We start from the raw sequence: 18,685 nt of genomic DNA on the forward strand, positions 1-18,685 counted from the left end.
TTTTTAATTTTTTTTTATTTTGGCATATTATGGGAGTACAGATTTTAAGGTTTCAATAAATGCCCATTTCCCCCCCCCAAAAGTCTGAGTCTCCATCATGACCATCCCCCAGATGGTGCACATCTCACTCATTATGTATGTATATACCCGCCCCCCTCCCCCCTCCCACCTGCCCAATACCCTATTACTGTAGTACCTATGTGTCCACTTAGGTGCTACTCAGTTAATACCAGTTTGCTGGAGAATATATCTGGTGCTTGTTTTTCCATTCTTGGGATACTTCACTTAGTAGTATGGGTTCCAGCTCTAACCAGGAAAATATAAGATGTGCTATATCACCATTGTTTCTTAGAGCTGAATAGTACTCCATGGTATACATATACCACATTTTATTAACCCATTCTTGGATTGATGGGCACTTGGGCTGTTTCCACAGCCTTGCAATTATGAATTGTGCTGCTATAAACATTCGAGTGCAGGTGTCTTTTTTGTAGAGTGTCACTGGATCATTTGGGTAGATGTCCAGCAATGAGATTGCTGGATCAAATGGTAGATTCACTTGTATCGCTTTAAGGTATCTCCATATTGCTTTCCACAGAGGTTGAACTAGTTTGCAGTCCCACCAGCAGTGTAGGAGTGTTCCTCTCTCTCCGCAACCACGCCAGCATTTATTGTTTGGAGATTTTTTGATAAAGGCCATTCTCACTGGGGTTAAGTGATATCTCATTGTGGTTTTGATTTGGAAATGAGTTTCATTTTTTTTCAAATTTTTTTTTTATTTCAGCATATTACGGGAGTAAAAATGTTTAGGTTACATATATTGCCTTGGCTCAAGCCAAGTCAGAATTTCAAGTGTGTCCAGAATGTAATTTATTTTATTGTTTAAACTCAAATAAGTTTAAGTATTTTAAATACTTTAATATAGAAAAATTATTGTATGGATTCTTTCTACATTTTTTACTATTTTCTTCAACTCATATTTTAAATAAACATTTATTTTTCTGTGTACATTAATTAATTAATTAAACTATTAGATATTTTCTGTATGTTTATATGCCAGCATGTAACTAAGTTTATTATTCAATATGGCATCTATCAGAAATTGGATTTAGAGTTCCAATTACATATCAAAATATTTTAATACCATGAATTTAATACACTTTCAACTTTTTTATAAACTAATTTTTACTCATACACTGTTTCTGGTATTTTCAAATCTATAAGACTCTAGCTCCCTAAATTCACAATTGCAAAGCTGTGGAAACAACTCAAGTGCCCATCAATTCATGAGTGGATTAATAAAATGTAGTATATGTATATCATGGAGTACTACTCAGCTTTAAGAAACAATGGTGATATAGCACCTCTTGTATATTCCTGGATAGAGCTGGAACCCATTTTACTAAGGGAAGTATCTCAAGAATGGAAAAACCAGCACCACATGTACTCACCAGCAAATTGGTATAAACGGATCAACACCTAAGTGGACATATAGGAGTAACATTTATCAGGTGCTGGGAGGATGAGAGAGGAGATGAGGGGATGGGTATATACAACCACAATGAGTAAGATGTGCAATGTTTGGGGCATGGACATGTTGAAGCCCTTACTCGAGGGGGGAGAGGGGCATGGGCAAAATATGTAACCTTAACACTTGTACCCCCATAATATGCTAAAATTAAAAAATACATAAATAAATGAAAAAGAGAGCTTTTGTTTCTCTAGAATCTTCCCCAGGACCAAAATATGAATTTTTCATAGTTGTCCTGAGAAAGAGAAACAACAGGATATGTGTATGTATGTATATGTCTATTTACCTGTGTAGGAATTGGTCAGAACGTAGTGGGGGCATGGTGATCCAAAATCCACAGGGCAGGGCAGTAGCCTGAAGACTCAGGGAAGAGGTGCAGGCCCAGGTCACAGGCAATCTGCTGACAGAATTGCTTTTGCTGAGGAGAGATCATCACATATTTTTTTCCCTCACAATTCACTTATCTTACAATATATATTTATATTTTGCTGTCATCTAATATCCATGTATCTAGACTCTAATACTGCCTCAATAAAGTAGGTTCTTTAGAAAACTTCCATTCTTTTTCTATGACACATTTCATACCTGAAGAACCATATGGGGCACACCTTAGACACCTAACCTTTGCCCATGGAAACAGTGGGTAAAGGTTTCTCCATTTGCACCAAGTTCATTTTGAACACTGGAGCAATTGATTCCTACTTGAAGCTTTTCCCTTCCAGGCTGCCTTTTGTGCAAAGCTCTCAGAATTCCAGTATGACAATATTTATGAGGCAAAGCTTTATGGTTAGCAAGAAACACAACCAGCCTCATTCTCAACTTCCTTGTCTCACTTCCCAGACCTCAGCTTCCTTGTCTGATGGTGCATTTCCAACTGGTCTCCTCCAGGCATCTCAGATGCTCCTTTCTCTCTCTAACTTCCTGTCTTCCCCCTCCTGTCCATCTCTGTCTTTCTTTCTGTCTGTCTCTATCACTGTCTTTTTCTATCTGTCTCTGTCTCTTGCTCTTTGTTCTCTCAGTTGATCACAACTAATAGCTACTAATAACTTTCAGTAACTTGAACACTTCACACGTGTTTTTCTGAGAGCATCCCAAATCCCCATGCAAGCATTGTCACTGCACTTAGAAATGAAATGGTAATTACTTCCCAGCAAGAGATGATCTCATGGTGTCTCAAACCTTATCTCAGGCATAATATGCTGACTCTCACACAAGTGCTCAGACTGTGACCATGGCAGCTGCTGCTCCAGCAAGAAATGCCATTTGGTAAGTGGACCATCTTTTTAATAGCTGTATATTTACTGAAATGGAATATTTGGAATATGACAATATGGTATGTATGTACGATTCTTTTTTTCCTGCTTGGGTCAAAACTAACGATTTAGAAAAAAACGTGAAGCAGTGATGTGTTCTGAGAGATCCAGAGACACAGAGTCATCTCAACCTTTTGTCTTAGGGCTGCTTGACAATTGCTGTCTCCCTTCTCTGTGAAAGCCCCACCTGAAACACTCTCTCTGAACAAATATGCCAAGCGACACACTCTTCACTTTTCTGCTTGTAAGTGAGTTAACAGAATGCTTAGCTCTTGACTCCTGTTTACACACCTACTGCGTAATGGCAACTTCTACTTGGAACATTGAAAAGTTTTTGAAGTGGTAGCATGGTGTGCTTTCTTTGGCAATGGCAGTAGGTATCTTAATGTTCTCTGTGAGGAGTTCAAAATCATACACCTCCATCTCCTTTCTTAGGTGTCTGGGGAACAGGATGCGCTGATTGCAACAATAATTTTATGTTTATAGGAAATTTCTGGCATCCGTTTGAAGAAGGTAAAAAATATCTTCCATTTAGAGACAACTAAAATTTTTTATTTTTATTTTTTTTAACAAAAAGCGACTAAGAGTTTTCAATGCTTAGAGAGCAGGAAAAATCAGCAACTGTAAAGGTGTTAAAGTCTAACTCTGACACTTAACCAGATTTAATAGTGCCTTAATAGTTCCCAAACCTTTGCACCTGTTGCAGATCCATCGTGATCCAAATCTCAAGCTTTCTAAAGCCGTCACTCAACTCAGTCCTTACGCAGTGGAAACTGGTCTGTTCTGATGGCTAAGCTCACAGCACAAGAGCACTGGGGTGGGGTTTTCCTGTCACTGTCTCAGTGAGTTGTGCATCACTTACTTTCTAATTGTGTCTCCATAATTATTTTTACATAAAGACAGGACAAATTATTTTTTCAAATGATTCCAGTTCTTAAAGGGCATGTGGGACTTATAGTCCCACCTTTTAAATTATATTTTGTTACTTTATGGCATCATATAAATGTGAGATTCTATTCTCAACTTACCTTTGATTATATCAAACATAGAAACTATAATTAATTCAATTTTGGTTTTGACCTGACATGAAAATGCAAAGTTCAATTGAAGAAATTGTTATGCAAAGTAAAGCTATGACCCTAAAGTAAACACTTGGCAAAGAAATGTATAAGTGAAAAATACATCTTTTAAAATTTAACTTGTAATTGCCTGATAATATCTGAGAGGAACATATTGTATATTTGTGGGGTTTTTTTTCCCTAAGTGATGTTTGTTTACACAATTTTCCCGCTTAAAAAATATTCTTTTTTCTTTGACTGTTTAGATTGAGCACTTAAAATCTAATAGTCTCATTTTTTACCTTTATCTCTATAAGAATATATTCAATATATTCTTTTTTATTTTTAAACTTGTTTTTTTGTGTAATTTCAGCATGTTATGGGGGCACAAGTGTTTGGTTATGTGTATTGCCTTCCCCCCTACTTCCTCCACGTGTCAGAGTTTGAAGCGTGTCCATCCCTCAGACGGTGCGCATCTCACTCATTATGTATGTATATGCCCATCACCCCCCCCACTCCCATCTGCTCAATGCCTTATAAATGTTGTTTCTGTATGTTCACTTAGGTGTTGATCAGTTAATACCTATTTGTTGGTGAGTACATGCAGTGCTTATTTTTCCATTCTTGGGATACTTGACTTAGTAGTATGGGTTCCAGCTCTTTCCAGGAAAATACAAGAGGTGCTATATCACTTTTGTTTCCTAGAGCTGAATAGTATTCCATGGTATACATATACCACATTTTGTTATCCACTCATGTATTGTTGGGCACTTGGGTTGTTTCCACAGCTTTGCGATTGTGAATTGTGCTACTATAAATATTCACATGCAGATGTCTTTTTGATAGAATGTCTTTTGTTCTTTTGGGTAGATGCCCAGTAAGGGGATTTCTGGATCAAATGGTAGATCTACTTGTATCACTTTAAGGTATCTCCATAGTGCTTTCCACAGAGGTTGAACTGGTTTGCAGTCCCACCAGCAGTGTAGGAGTGTTCCTATCTCCCTACATCCACGTGAACATTTATTGTTTTGGGACTTTTTGATAAAGGCCAAGAATATAGTCAATATTCTTATCCTGATTTTTATATTTTGTGTGTCTAATATTGTATAACTTTTCCTGTTTTAAATCATAATATTTCAAAATTACTGTATGGCTTCTTGTTTTTATTACTTACTAAATTTTTGCCTCAATGGAAGTATTTAAGAATGAGTTTTATTTTTAAACTATGACTTTTAAAATTTTAAAAACATGAATCCAATTGCTGAGTCTAATAGATATTAATTGGTATGCTTATATGCCATTGTATAAATATGTTTATTTGGCTAAATGATATCCAGAAAAATTGGCTTTACTTTTCCAACTTGGTGTCAAAATACCTTAATGTCATGTACTTAAAACTTTCATTTCAAGTCATTTTCAAACAAATTTTTATTCACACACTAAGTCCTGATCTTTTTCATACCTATAATTCTTTAAGGTCCCTATTTTAATATTAGTCGATCTGACAAAGTTTATATCTCTGTATCTATTTATTTACCTATGTGGCCATTATATACTTCACATTTTCTTCTATACAGTTCTATATCCTTGGTTTACTATTACTAAGTTGTATTTGTAATCTTAGAAATATTTGGTGAAGTTATTCCTCCTATTATAATCAGTTTCATCTCTCAATCCACTCTTCTATTTTACCAAAACAGGATATTTAGTAATGTTGGCAATTTGGTTATAAAATACACTGTTTTTGTGTCCATATTTTCTTGGTCAAATTATTTAAAATATTGAATGATGCTATGCAATAGTTGGTTTTTTAAATTTTTTTCAAGTCTTCTTCTATACACATCATTTTCTTGCAATATTCCTTCCACATTTATTTGATGGCATAGTTTATTTGTACAGTTACACAGATTTTCCTAAGCAATTTTTACCACAATTTCAAATATAGCATTGTCTCTAGGAATAAAAATGTGCAAATAATTGTTTGACCTAGCATCTGTGTGTCTTCAAAACTCACAAATATTAATAAAATTTATAAAATTATATTTAGATTTTATTTATCAATTTGCAAATAGATCATTTCCAAAAGTTAAAGGTGATTTTGTGGTTACCAGGATAGACATCCATGCTCGTACTTCTCTGTGCCTTCTTGGCTGTATTTTCTAGAGACATTGAATTTTTAAATGCCAGCTTCCAGCACTGTGGTCTTCTTTCCAAAAATTCTCATGTGCTGCCAATTATGACCACTGTTATGATGAAAAGGGTGCTCTTTAACATGGAAAGATAATGAAAAAATAATACGAGAGACAGTGCATCCTTAATATACTTCAGTTTTGTCCATCTGTGAGTTCAGCAGTGGGGTTTGAGTGGTCTCACCCAAACAATAGACATATTTTATTTGTCTGCTTGGTGTATTTTTAAAATGTATATATTTAAGGTGTACTATTTGGTTAATTATATATGTACTTAAATATATATATGTAGTAAACTAATCAAGATGATCTGAGTGTTTCTTTGTCTTATCCCCCATAACTATATGTCCTGCAGGAACAGCTATCAAGAGAGCTCCCTCACCACGCCAACAGACGCCCAGGGCTCCACTGTGGGACACACAGGATGCAGTTGGTCTCCCTTTGACTGACATTGCATAAGGTTCAGACACTGTGGTGTTGCAAGTAAACATTCTGCAAGAAATAGCTTTGGGCTTACACAAGACCTGTTGTTAATGTTTGTATTCACTTGGAATAATGGGTTTTATGAGATAACGCAATTTCTGGATGTGATGTGAATAGCCCAAGTTGCAATCTCTAGTTTTCTCTCATTCAACTAAAAACAAACTCCAACATCTCCACCCAATGGATGGATTGGTCTCTGTTAACTTAAACTGGGGTGTTATCTTTGTCATTCAGACTGGTGTTGGAATCCTTGGAAATGCTTCACTTCTTTGCTTTTATAACTTTACTATTATCACTGCACAGAGACTGAATCCCAGAGACTTGATCCTCAACCAGCTGGTCTTAGCTAACAACTTAGTTCTTTGTTCTAAAGGGATCCCTCAGACACTTGCAGCTTTCGGATTGGAAGCTTTCCTGGATGAGGCTGGATGTAAACTTGTCTTCTATTTACACAGAGTGGCCAGAGGGGTTTCCCTCAGCACCACCTGCCTCCTCAGTGGCTTTCAGGCCATTAAGCTTTGTCCCAGCATCTCTAGGTGGATGGACCTTCATATTAGATCCCCAAAGTGCATTGTTTTCTCCTGTTTCCTCTGCTGGGTCTTGCATTTTATGGTAAATATCCCAATTGCAAGATATGTAACTGGCCCAACGAATAGCAAAAATATGAGTATGGAAAACATGTATAGGTACTGTTCCTCATACCTTTCAGGGATACTATTCTCAATAACTGCAGTCATATTCTTGTTCACAGATGGTATGTGTTTGGCCCTGATGTTCTGCAGTAGCATTTCCATGGTCCTCATCCTGCACAGGCACAAGCAGAGAGTCCAACACATCCGCAGCAGCCGCCTCTCCCCCAGAACTTCCCATGAAACCAGAGCCACACACACTATCCTCATCCTGGTCAGCATGTTTGTCTCTTTTCATGCTCTAGCTTCTATTTTGTCGTATTGGATAATCCGGCTGCAGAACCCAAGCCAGTTTCTGAGGGGCATCTCTGTCCTGGTGGCGTCAGGCTTCCCGACATTGAGCCCCTTTGTGTTCATTGTCAGTGACGCCCGAGTCTCACAGTCTTGCTTTGCCTGCTGCACAAGGAAGACAATGGTCTCTGGGCTGTAATTTCTTACAGGAATGTTGTATTATTTATTTAACCAAAGCCTTCCCATATTCACATGCTCATATATGCCAGTTATGGTGCAAGATCTTTGATTTTCAGTATTGAATAAAACAGAAAATAACCATGACCTCATATTGCTTTTATGAAGTATCACAAATAATTATGGTGTAAATAATTACCCATGTATATGGTGGTTCCTCCGAAAATTAAACATAGTATTACCATATGATCCAGTAATTTCACCTGTGGGTATATGTCCCAGAGAAATCAAAGCAGGGACTTGAGCACATATTCCTAGAGCATTATTCATGCCAGTATTATTCACAATTACCAAAAAGTATAAACAACCCCTATTTCCAGGGATGGATAATGGATTTACAAATGGTGGTATAGACATATGATGGAATACCACTGAGTCTTTATATGGAAAGAAATTATGATTGACACATGCAACACATGGATGATACTTGAAGTCATCCTTATTAATGCAAACCAGTCATGAAATGACAAATACCATATGATTCTATTCATATGAACTATCTAGAATGGTCAAACTCATACAAACAAGAGGTAGAATATTGGTCCCCAGAGGTTGAGGGGAGGGAAAATGGCGAATTGTTGTTTAATGGGCACAGAGTTTTAACTGGGGAAGATGAAAACGTTTTGCACGTGGACAGTAGTGACGACTGCACACCAATGTGAATATACTCCACACTACTGAGCTGGGCACTTCAAAACAGACCCATCTACAGTCACTGGCTGTTTCCAGAGACCCAGCTGCAGCCACCCAGCTGACGTCCTGAACAGCCCTGCAGTCTCCCAGCTGGTCCCAGATGTCTGCTGTGATCCCCAAGAACCGCAGAGACTCTGTTGTAATTATCTGTTTTGCTGACCCTAAAGGGCTTTCAGGAGTTCTGTTGTTGACGTTGAGAAAGGACTATATGTACACAACTGAGAGTTGAGCTTTGTTCACTGGGTGATGCTTCACTTTATGCATCAGTAAATGGTTTTAAAGCCCAAACGTCTGGCAGCACTGTGCGGGGTCTTGGGGTGTAACTGCCACTTGGACCCCCTTTATGAGTTCATAGTTGTTCAAAGATGAGTGAAGGAAATAAGAGCTACAAAAGAGCTGTTGGCATTTTCTTCTTTAAAAAAAGTATTTAACTGACAGTCATTGAACATATTGAAGGTGTACCAGATGGTGATTTGATGCACATTTACAGCACGCTGTGCAATGATCGCCACAGTGAAATGCGTTAGCACATGTGTCACCACCCACGCTGCAAATTAGACCTAAGGGTCTCCATCTTAGTCGGTGCCAGTGTTTCCTGATGCAGCGAGTGTATCGGGGTGAACGAGGGAGGGGCTGAGGGGAGGTGTGGCTGGGAGGAGGCAGAGAGTTGACCCCACCTATCCACAGCTACACTCATGTGCACATGCATGGGAGCATGCACTACATGCATAAACAGCCGCACACCTGCAGTCAGTGCACACACGCACACACACGTGCATGCATTCGTGTACACAGCAGGAGTCCCAAGTCCACTGTGGGCGGGGAAGTGTCTGCTGTTTCTGCTCCATTTACATGGTCAGGGGTGCTCTCCCCACTCAGAAGAAAACTAAAACTCACCCTGGAAAACATTCGTGGGGGAGAGTATCCCATTTGGCTTAATTTTTGTGGGTTTCTGCCAACCCATGAGCTGGGGGATGGACACACTTGGAGCTCTGACTCGGGTGAGAGAAGGGGCATACATGTAATCTAAACATTTGTACCCCCATAATATGGTGAAATAAAAAAATATTAAAATTTGTGGTTTTCTGAAAAAAAAAAAAAAGAATATATTAACAAGCCAGCCGTGGGCAAATCACTGCAGAGACCCTGCCTGGATAGAACTGCTAATGTAAACCTATAACAAACTATCTCATTGTAATACACAAATATATGCAATAATTATTTTTCAACTTAAAAAATACAAAAATAAAATAACAAAACAGAAAAAGGCATGTATTTTAAATGTGTTATGATATAGGAATAGATGAAAGGAATATTTTTTATAAAAATTCAACAGAAACTGAGCCAGATCATTATCTGGGGCAGAAAAATGCCTCAGTTATTTGTGAGGCACTTGACCTGGGGACTTGAATTTCTGAGCTCATTACTGTCTTCTCCCCTTTGTCCAGTGACAAACCAGCCAACCTCATAATATTCATTAGTTTGAAAAATGTTAAAAGTTATTATATGCATGATCACGAGGTCCTTGCCTGTTACAGGTGTCTGATTAGGAGTATCCAATGGTGATATTTTGTGCATCTCTATTGCCACATTATGCCATGGACCATCAGTGCCCTCTTTACTACTGGAAATTGTTTACATCTAATCCAACTAGCCAATTCCAGAAACCTCAGAAACACTTCAGAAAAATTATTTGAGATTATATTTCTCTAATTCCCAGAACCAAAATATGGAAGCATTCTTCAGAGAAACAGAACCAACATAATGTGCACGTATGTGTACATTTCTTTTTTCTTTTACTTTAGCGTATTATGGGGGTAAAGTGTTAAAGTTACTTATATTGCCCATGTCCCCCTCCCTCCTCAAGTAAGAGCTTCAAGCGTGTCCATCCCCCCCAAAAAAATATTGCACATCTTACTCGTTGTGGTTGTATATATATCCCTCCTCTCCTCCCCCCTCCCACCCTCCCGACACCTGATAAATGTTACTCCTATATGTCCACTTAGGTGTTGGTCCGTTAATACCAATTTGCTGGTGAGTACATGTGGTGCTGGTTTTTCCATTCTTGAGATACTTCACTTAGTAGAATGGGTTCCAGCTTTATCCAGGAATATATAAGATGTGCTATATCACCATTGTTTCTTAAAGCTGAGTAGTACTCCATGATATACATATACCACATTTTATTAATCCACTCATGAATTGATGGGCACTTGGGTTGTTTCCATAGCTTTGCAATTGTGAATTGTGCTGCTATAAACATTTGAGTGCAGGTGTCTTTTTCATAAAGTGACTTTTGATCTTTTGGGTAGTGGAATTGCTGGATCAAATGGTAGATCTACTTGTATTGCGTTGAATTATCTCCATATTGCTTTCCACAGAGGTTGAACTAGTTTGCAGTCCTACCAGCAGTGTAGGAGTGTTCCTCTCTCTGCATCCACACCAGCATTTGTTGTTTGGGGACTTTTTGATAAAGGCCATTCTCACTGGAGTTAAGTGATATCTCATTGTGGTTTTGATTTGCATTTCCCTGATGATTAGAGATGTTGAACATTTTTCCATATGTTTGTTGGCCATTATTCTGTCTTCTTTTGAGAAGTTTCTGTTCATGTCCTTTTCCCATTTTCTTATAGGGTTGTTTGATTTTTTTTCTTGCTGATTTTCCTGAGTTGTAAATAGATTCTAGCTATCAGCCCTTTATCAGATATGTAGCTTGCAAAAATTTTCTCCCATTCTGTGTGTTGTCTGTTTGCTCTCTTGATAGTTTCTTTGGCTGTGCAGAAGCTTTTTAATTTGATCAGGTCCCATTTGTTTATTTTTGTTGCTGTTGTGATTGCCTTTTGGGTCTTCTTCATAAATTCTTTGTCTAGGCCAATGTCTAGAAGAGTATTTCCAACATTTTCCTCTAGAATTCTAATAGTTTCACACCTAAGGTTCAAGTCTGTTCCCTAGCATGAGTTGATTTTTGTGAGAGGTGAAAGGTGTGGGTCTTGTTTCAGTCTTCTACAGGTGGCTATCTAGTTTTCCCAGCACCTTTTATTGAATAAGGGTTCTTTTCCCCAGTGTATGTGTTTGTCTGCTTTGTCGAAGATTAGTTGGCTATATGAGGATGGTTTTATATCTGGGTTCTCTGCTCTGTTCCACTGGTCTATGTCTCTGTTCTTGTGCCAGTCCCAAGATGTTTTAATTACCATAGCTTTGTAGTATAATTTGAAGTCTGGTAAATTGATGCCTCCTATTTTGTTTTTATTGCTGAGGATTTATTTTGCTATACAGGGTCTTCTCTCATTCCATATGAAGCATAAAATTATTTTTTCTATATGTGTGAAAAATGATGATGGTATTTTGATAGGGATTGCATTGACTCTGTAGGTCACTTTGGGTAGTATAGACATTTTAACAATGTTGATTCTGCCGACCCATGAGCATGGTATATTCTTCCATCTGTTTGCGCCCTCTGCTATTTCCTTCTTCAGTGTTTCATAGTTCTCCCTGTAGAGGTCTTTTACCTCCTTGGTTAAATATGTTCCAAGGTACTTTATTTTCTTTGTTGTTATTTTCAAGGAAATTGAGTCTTTGATTTGGTTCTCAGTTTTACTGTTGTTGGCGTATATGAATGCCTCTGATTTCTGTGTAGTGATTTTGTATCCTGAGTCTTTATCAAATTCATTTATCAGATCAAGGAGTCTCTTGGTTGAATTCTTGGGGTTTTCTAGGTATAATATCATGTCATCAGCAAAGAGTGAGAGTTTGATGTCTTCTGCTCCCATTTGGACACCTTTAATTCTGCTCCCTTGTCTGTTTGCTGTAGCAAGGACTTCCAGCACTATGTTGAACAGAAGTGGAGTTAGTGGGCAACTTTGTTTTGTACCAGTTCTAAGTGGGAATGCTTTCAATTTTTACCCATTCAGTATGATATTGGCTGTGGGTTTGTCATATATAGCTTGTATCATTTTTAGGTAAGCCCTGTCTATACCTGTTTTATTGAGAGTTCTTATCGTAAAAGGGTGTTGAATTTTGTCAAATGCTTTCTCTGCGTCTATTGAGAGGATCATATGGTCTTTGCTTTTGCTTATGTTTATATGGTGAATTACATTTATAGATTTGCATATGTTGAACCATCCCTGCATCCCTGGGATGAAGCCCCCTTGGTTGTGATGAATTATTTTCTTGACAAGCACCTGGATTCGATTAGCTAGGATTTTGTTGGGAATTTTTGCATCTATATTCATAAGGGATATTGGTCTGTAGTTTTCTTTTTTTGTTCTACCTGTCATCTATCCATCCATGTAACTAGACATTGGTTCATGTGATTATAGGGCCTGGGGAGCCCAGTATGTGTGGGACAGGCAGGAGCCTGAAGACTCGTGGCAGAGACGCAGGTCCAGTCGAAGGCATTTGCTGGCACAAGTTTTTCTAGTTGAAGGGAGGTCACCAGCTCCTTTTCTTCTCACAATACATTTGTCATCTTATTGAATATTTTATTAATTATTTGTTGTCTAATAGTCATCATTTTTATTATACTATTGACTCAATACAGGCAGATTCTGTGGAACTTATTCTGACTTTTTTTCTGATGCATTTCATACACAATGGTTAAGTTGAACACACATTAGACAATTCACACGTGTCTATGGAAACAGTGAAAAAAAGTTTCTCTAATTCCCCAAAGTTCATTTTAAACAATGGGACAATTTGGGTTTATTTGATTCTTTTGCTCTCCATTCCAGGCTGCATTTTCTTCAAAGTTTTCAAAATTGAAAAATAATAATATTTAAGAAGTAAAACTACAAGGTTGTAAAGAAGGACAACGAGCCTTATTTTCACCTTCCTTCTCTCACTTCTTATACCTCAAGTCCCTTGTCCGACATTTCATTTCCACCTGGTTTCTCCAGGCATCTCAAATATGTTTTCATCTGCTTGCTTCTTGTGGCTCTTTCTCTGTAAGTCTCTCTGTCCATATCTTGTTCTTTCCCTTTCTCTCTGGCTCTGTCTCTGTCTCTATCTGTCTCTGTCTCTCACTTTTTTTTCCCTCTCTCATTAGTTGATCATAGCTAATACCTATTGTGACCTTTTGTCAATTTCAACATTGCACAAATGTTTTTCTCAGATCATCTCAAATCCCCATGCAAACACCATCACTGCACTTACAGGTGAAATGATGATGACTTCCCCACAAGGAGATGACCTCATGGTGTCCCAAACCTTTATCTCAGGGATAAGATGCTCTCTTTTGAACAGGTGCTCAGACCATTTCCATGACAGCTACTGCCCCAGCAGGAAATGGCGTTTGGTAAGTGGACATTTCTTTTAAGTAGATAGAGTGCCACATTCTTAGAGAAATAAAATGTTTGTCATAAAAAATGTGATGTGTACATACTACTCTCTTTTTCCCACTAGGGTCAAAACAGAACCTTAAAACAAAAAAGAACTTACAGCAGGGATAATTTCTGAGAGTTTCTGAGACATAGAATAATTCCAACCTTTCCACCTTATGGCTGCCTGAAATCCCTTGTTTGATTTCTCTCTCATATCAATGTCTGAATCACTCTCTCTAAATGAATATTCCAATCCTCATGGTCTTCACTCTCCTGTTTGTGAGAGAGTTACGAGCTTGTTTAGCTGTTTCCTGTTACTTTTATACCTGTTGTCTAATGGCAACTGCTACTTAGGACATTTTAAAAAATCTATGATGGGTCAATGTTGTGCATTGGTTGATGATGGCAGTATGTCTCTGAAAACTCCCTGTGATGAGTGCAAAATTATATACCTCTGTCTTATTTATTATGATTTCTGGGGAGCAGAATGCCGTTTATTGCAACCATAATTTCATGTCCATTGAAAATTTCTGAGATCAGTGTGAAGAAGGTAAATTGTATCTCCCAATTAGAGAAATAGATATCTCTTTTGTACAAAAAGTGACTGACTTTGCAGGGCTTAAGGAAAATGAATAATCAGAGACTATAAATGCATTAAGGTCTAAATGCAACTTTTCTGACATTTAACCAGATTTTAAAGTGCTGTGATTGTCCCAAACCACCGAACCCGCTCCAGACACATTAGGATTTAAAGCTAAAACTTTTTAAAGTAGTGGCTTCCCTCAGTCTTGAAGCAGCGAAAACTTGGTCTGTTCTGATTGCAAGACCTCAGCCACAAAACTGGGAGGCGGTAGATTTTCCTTTCACTGTCCCAGGAAGTAAAATGTGCCTCATTTAGTCTCAAATTGTGCCTCCATAAAAAGCACTTTGCTAAAAGGAAAAGAAAAAGATGTTTATTTTTCCATGAATGATTGCAATTCTAAAAGGGCACTCGGGGCACATCAGTACAGCTGGTCTGGGATTCAGAGTTTCTGGTCTTTGTTATTCACTGTAATTTCCTTGTTTTCACCCTTGCTTGATTGATTTAGTTCTGCATAACTTAAATTGATTTGTATAATTTCTCTATGATTTTATGGGCTATTTTCTTCTTTATTTGGATTTATTGATCAATATTCATGATAAAAATTTGCTAATTTTTTTAATATGGTCATAAAACATTTTCTTTCCAACAAAATTTCAAACAGATTATTGTGCGTATAGTATATGAAATCCATGTTCCTCTCTCACTCTCCCATTTTTCTGTCCATGCTCAATAACACGGGGCCAGACCTTATTGATTACTAAATATCCTTCAAGAAATGGGTTGGATTTTCTAAAGTATCACTTTCTTATAACAAATCTGTATTTTACCCAGGTTCTAATATATTTTCCAAATTTTAATACCCATTAAATAATATTGTAGTTTCATAACTTGATAATTATTAAAGAAGTAAAATATGAATATTAAAACAAGAGTAAATATAGTTCTTGTGATGAGTCCTCCAATAAACTCTTTGGAAAAAAATCTAAATTTTATTTAGTTAGTATTTAATTTTGTTTGTGTAAAGGTAAAGGGTACAAGTGTAATTTTGTTACATGGATATGTTTCATAGTATGAAAGTTGGGGTTCTTAGTGTATCAATCACCCAAATAATGTACATTGTACGCATTAAGTAAATACTCATTATCCACCCTCCTCTCACCTCCCACACTCTGAGTCTTTATTATCTATCATTCCAACTCTACATCAATGTGTACACATTATTAAACTTCCACTTCTAAGTGAGAAATAGTGAGATTGGTCTTTCTCTGACTGACTTATTTCTCTTAAGATAATAGCCTCCACTTCTATCCATGTTGCTGCAAAATATATAATTTTCTTATTTTTAATGGATGAATGGCATTCCATTATCCATGTATTACCATTTTCTTTCTTTTTTTTTCCGACATATTATGGGGGTACAGATTTTAAGGTTTCAATAAATGCCTTATTCCCCCTCCCCCCACAAGTCTGAGTTTCCAGCATGACCATCCCTCAGATGGTGCACATGTCACTCGTTATGTATGTATATACCCGCCCCCCTCTCCCCTCCCCGCTCCCCAATACCCTATTACTGTAGTACCTATGTGTCCACCTAGGTGCTACTCAGTTAATACCAGTTTGCTGGTGAGTATATGTGGTGCTTGTTTTTCCATTCTTGAAATACTTCATTTAGTAGTATGGGGACAAGCTCTAACCACAAAAATATAAGATATGCTATGTCACCATTGTTTCTTACAGCTGAATAGTACTCAATGGTATACATATACCACATTTTATTAATCCATTCTTGGATTGATGGGCACTTGGGCTGTTTCCACAGCCTTGCAATTATGAATTGTGCTGCTATAAACATTCAGGGGGAGGTGTCTTTTTTGTAGAGTGTCATTGGAACTTTTGGGTAGATGCCCAGAAATGGGATTGCTGGATCAAATGGTAGATTCACTTGAATCGCTTTAAGATATCTCCATATTGCTTTCCACAGAGGTTGAACTAGTTTGCAGTCCCACCAGCAGTGTAGGAGTGTTCCTCTCTCTCCACATCCACGCCAGCATTTGTTATTTGGAGACTTTTTGATAAAGGCCATTATCACTGGAGTTAAGTGATATCTCATTGTAGTTTTGATTTGCATTTCCCTGATGATTAGAGATGATGAGCATTTTTTCATATGTTTGTTGGCCATTCTTCTGTGTTCTTTAGAAGAGTTTCTGTTAAAGATCTTTGCCCACTTTTTATCAGGGTTTTTTGATTTTTTTCTTACTGATTTTCGAGAGTTCTAAGTATATTCTAGTTATCAGTCCATTATCGGATGCGTAGGATGCAAAAATTTTCTCCGAATCTGTAGGTTGTCTCTTTACTTTCATGACTGTTTCTTTGGCTGTGCAGAAGCTTTTTAGTTTGACCATGTCCCATTTATTTATTTTTGTTGCTGCTTTGATTGCCTTTGGGGACTTCTTCATAAACTCTTTGCCTAGGCTGATGTCTAGGAGAGTGTTTCCAACATTTTCCTTTAGAATTCTAACAGTTTCATACCTTAGGTTTAAGTCTGTTATCCAGTGTGAGTTGATTTTTGTGAGAGGTGAAAGGTGTGGCTCCTGTTTTAGCCTTCTACAGGTGGCTATCCAGTTTTCGCAGCACCATTTATTGCAAAGGGATTCTTTTCCCCAGCGTATATTTTTGTCTGCTTTGTCAAAGATTGGATGGCTATACGATGATGGTTTTATATCAGGATTCTCAGATCTGTTCCACCAGTCAAGATTCCTAATTTTGTGCCAATCCCAGATAGTTTTAATTACTACAGCTTTGTAGTATAGTTTGATATATGGCATATTAATACTTCCCATTTTATTTTGTTGCCTAGAATTGCTCTTGATATTTAGGGTCTTTTTTGGTTCCATACAAAGTGTAAAAATATTTTTTCTATATCTGTGAAGAATGCTGATGGGATTTTAATAGATATTGCATTGAATCTGTAGATCACTTTGGGTAGTATAGACATTTTAATGATGTTGAGTCTACCGATCCAGGAGCATGGAATGGATTTCCATCTGTTTACATCCTCTGCTATTTCCTCCTAAATGCTTCATAGTTCTCCCTGTAGAGGTCTTTTACATCCTTGGTTAAGTATACTCCTAGGTACTTTAATTTCTTTGTTGCCATTGTAAAGGGTATTGGTCTTTAATTTGGTTCTCAATTTGATTGTTGTTGGCATATACGAATGCCTCTGATTTCTGTGTATTGATTTTGTATCCGGAGACTTTACTAAATTCATTGATCAGTTCTAGGAGTTTCCTGGTTGAATCTTTGGGGTTTTCTAAATATAGTATCATATCAGCAAACAATGAAAGTTTGATCTCTTCTGCCCCTATTTGGATACCTTTAATTCCACTTTCCTATCTAATTGCTGTAGCCAGGACTTCCAGCATTATGTTGAATAGAAATGGAGATAGTGGGCAGCCTTGCTGTTTCCAGTTCTAAGTAGGAATGCTTTCAGTTTTTCCCCATTCAGTATGATGTTGGCTATGGGTCTGTCATATGGCTTGTATCATTTTTAGGTATGTCCCTTCTATGCCTATTTTCTTAAGTGTTCGTATCATGAAAGGGTGTTGAATTTTGTCAAAAGCTTTTTCTGCATCTATTGAAAGAATCATGTGGTCTTTGTTTTTGCTTCTGTATATGTGGTGAATTGCATTTATAGATTTACGTATGTTGAACCATCCCTGCATCCCTGGGATGAGCCCACTTGGTCGTGATGGATTAATTTTTTGATAAGCGTCTGGATTCCCTTAGCTAAGATTTTGTTGAAAATTTTTGCATCTATATTCATTAGGGATATTTGTCTGTAGTTTTCTTTTTCTGTTGCATCCTTTCCTGGTTTTAGTATCAGAGTAATATTCGCTTCATAAAAGGTGTCGAGGAGGTTTCCATTCTTCTCGATGTTATGGAATAGTATCTTCAAGAGAGGTACTAGTTCTTCTTTGTAAGTGTTGTAAAATTCAGGTGTGAAGCCATCTGGACTGGGACTTTTCTTTTTAGGGGGATTTTTAATTGCTGTTTCTATTTCAGCTGTTGAGATTGGTCTGTTCAGGGAATCTATTTCTTCCTGATTGAGCCTAGGGAGGCTGTGTGTTTCTAAAAATTTGTCCATTTCCTCCACATTTTCCAGTTTCTGTGAATAAATATTTTTGTAGTACTCATAAATTATATCTTGTTTCTCTTTGGGATCAGCTGTGATATCTCCTTTTTTTTCCTGATGGAGCTTATTAGAGATTTCTCCTTTCTGCTTTTCGTTAGCTTAGCCAGTGTTGTGTCAATTTTATTTTTTCAAAGAACCAACTTTTTGTTTTGTTCTTTTTGGTTTTTT

The sequence above is a fragment of the Microcebus murinus genome, chromosome 32 (assembly GCF_040939455.1).
Source record: "Microcebus murinus isolate Inina chromosome 32, M.murinus_Inina_mat1.0, whole genome shotgun sequence".
Classification (NCBI taxonomy): domain Eukaryota; kingdom Metazoa; phylum Chordata; class Mammalia; order Primates; family Cheirogaleidae; genus Microcebus; species Microcebus murinus.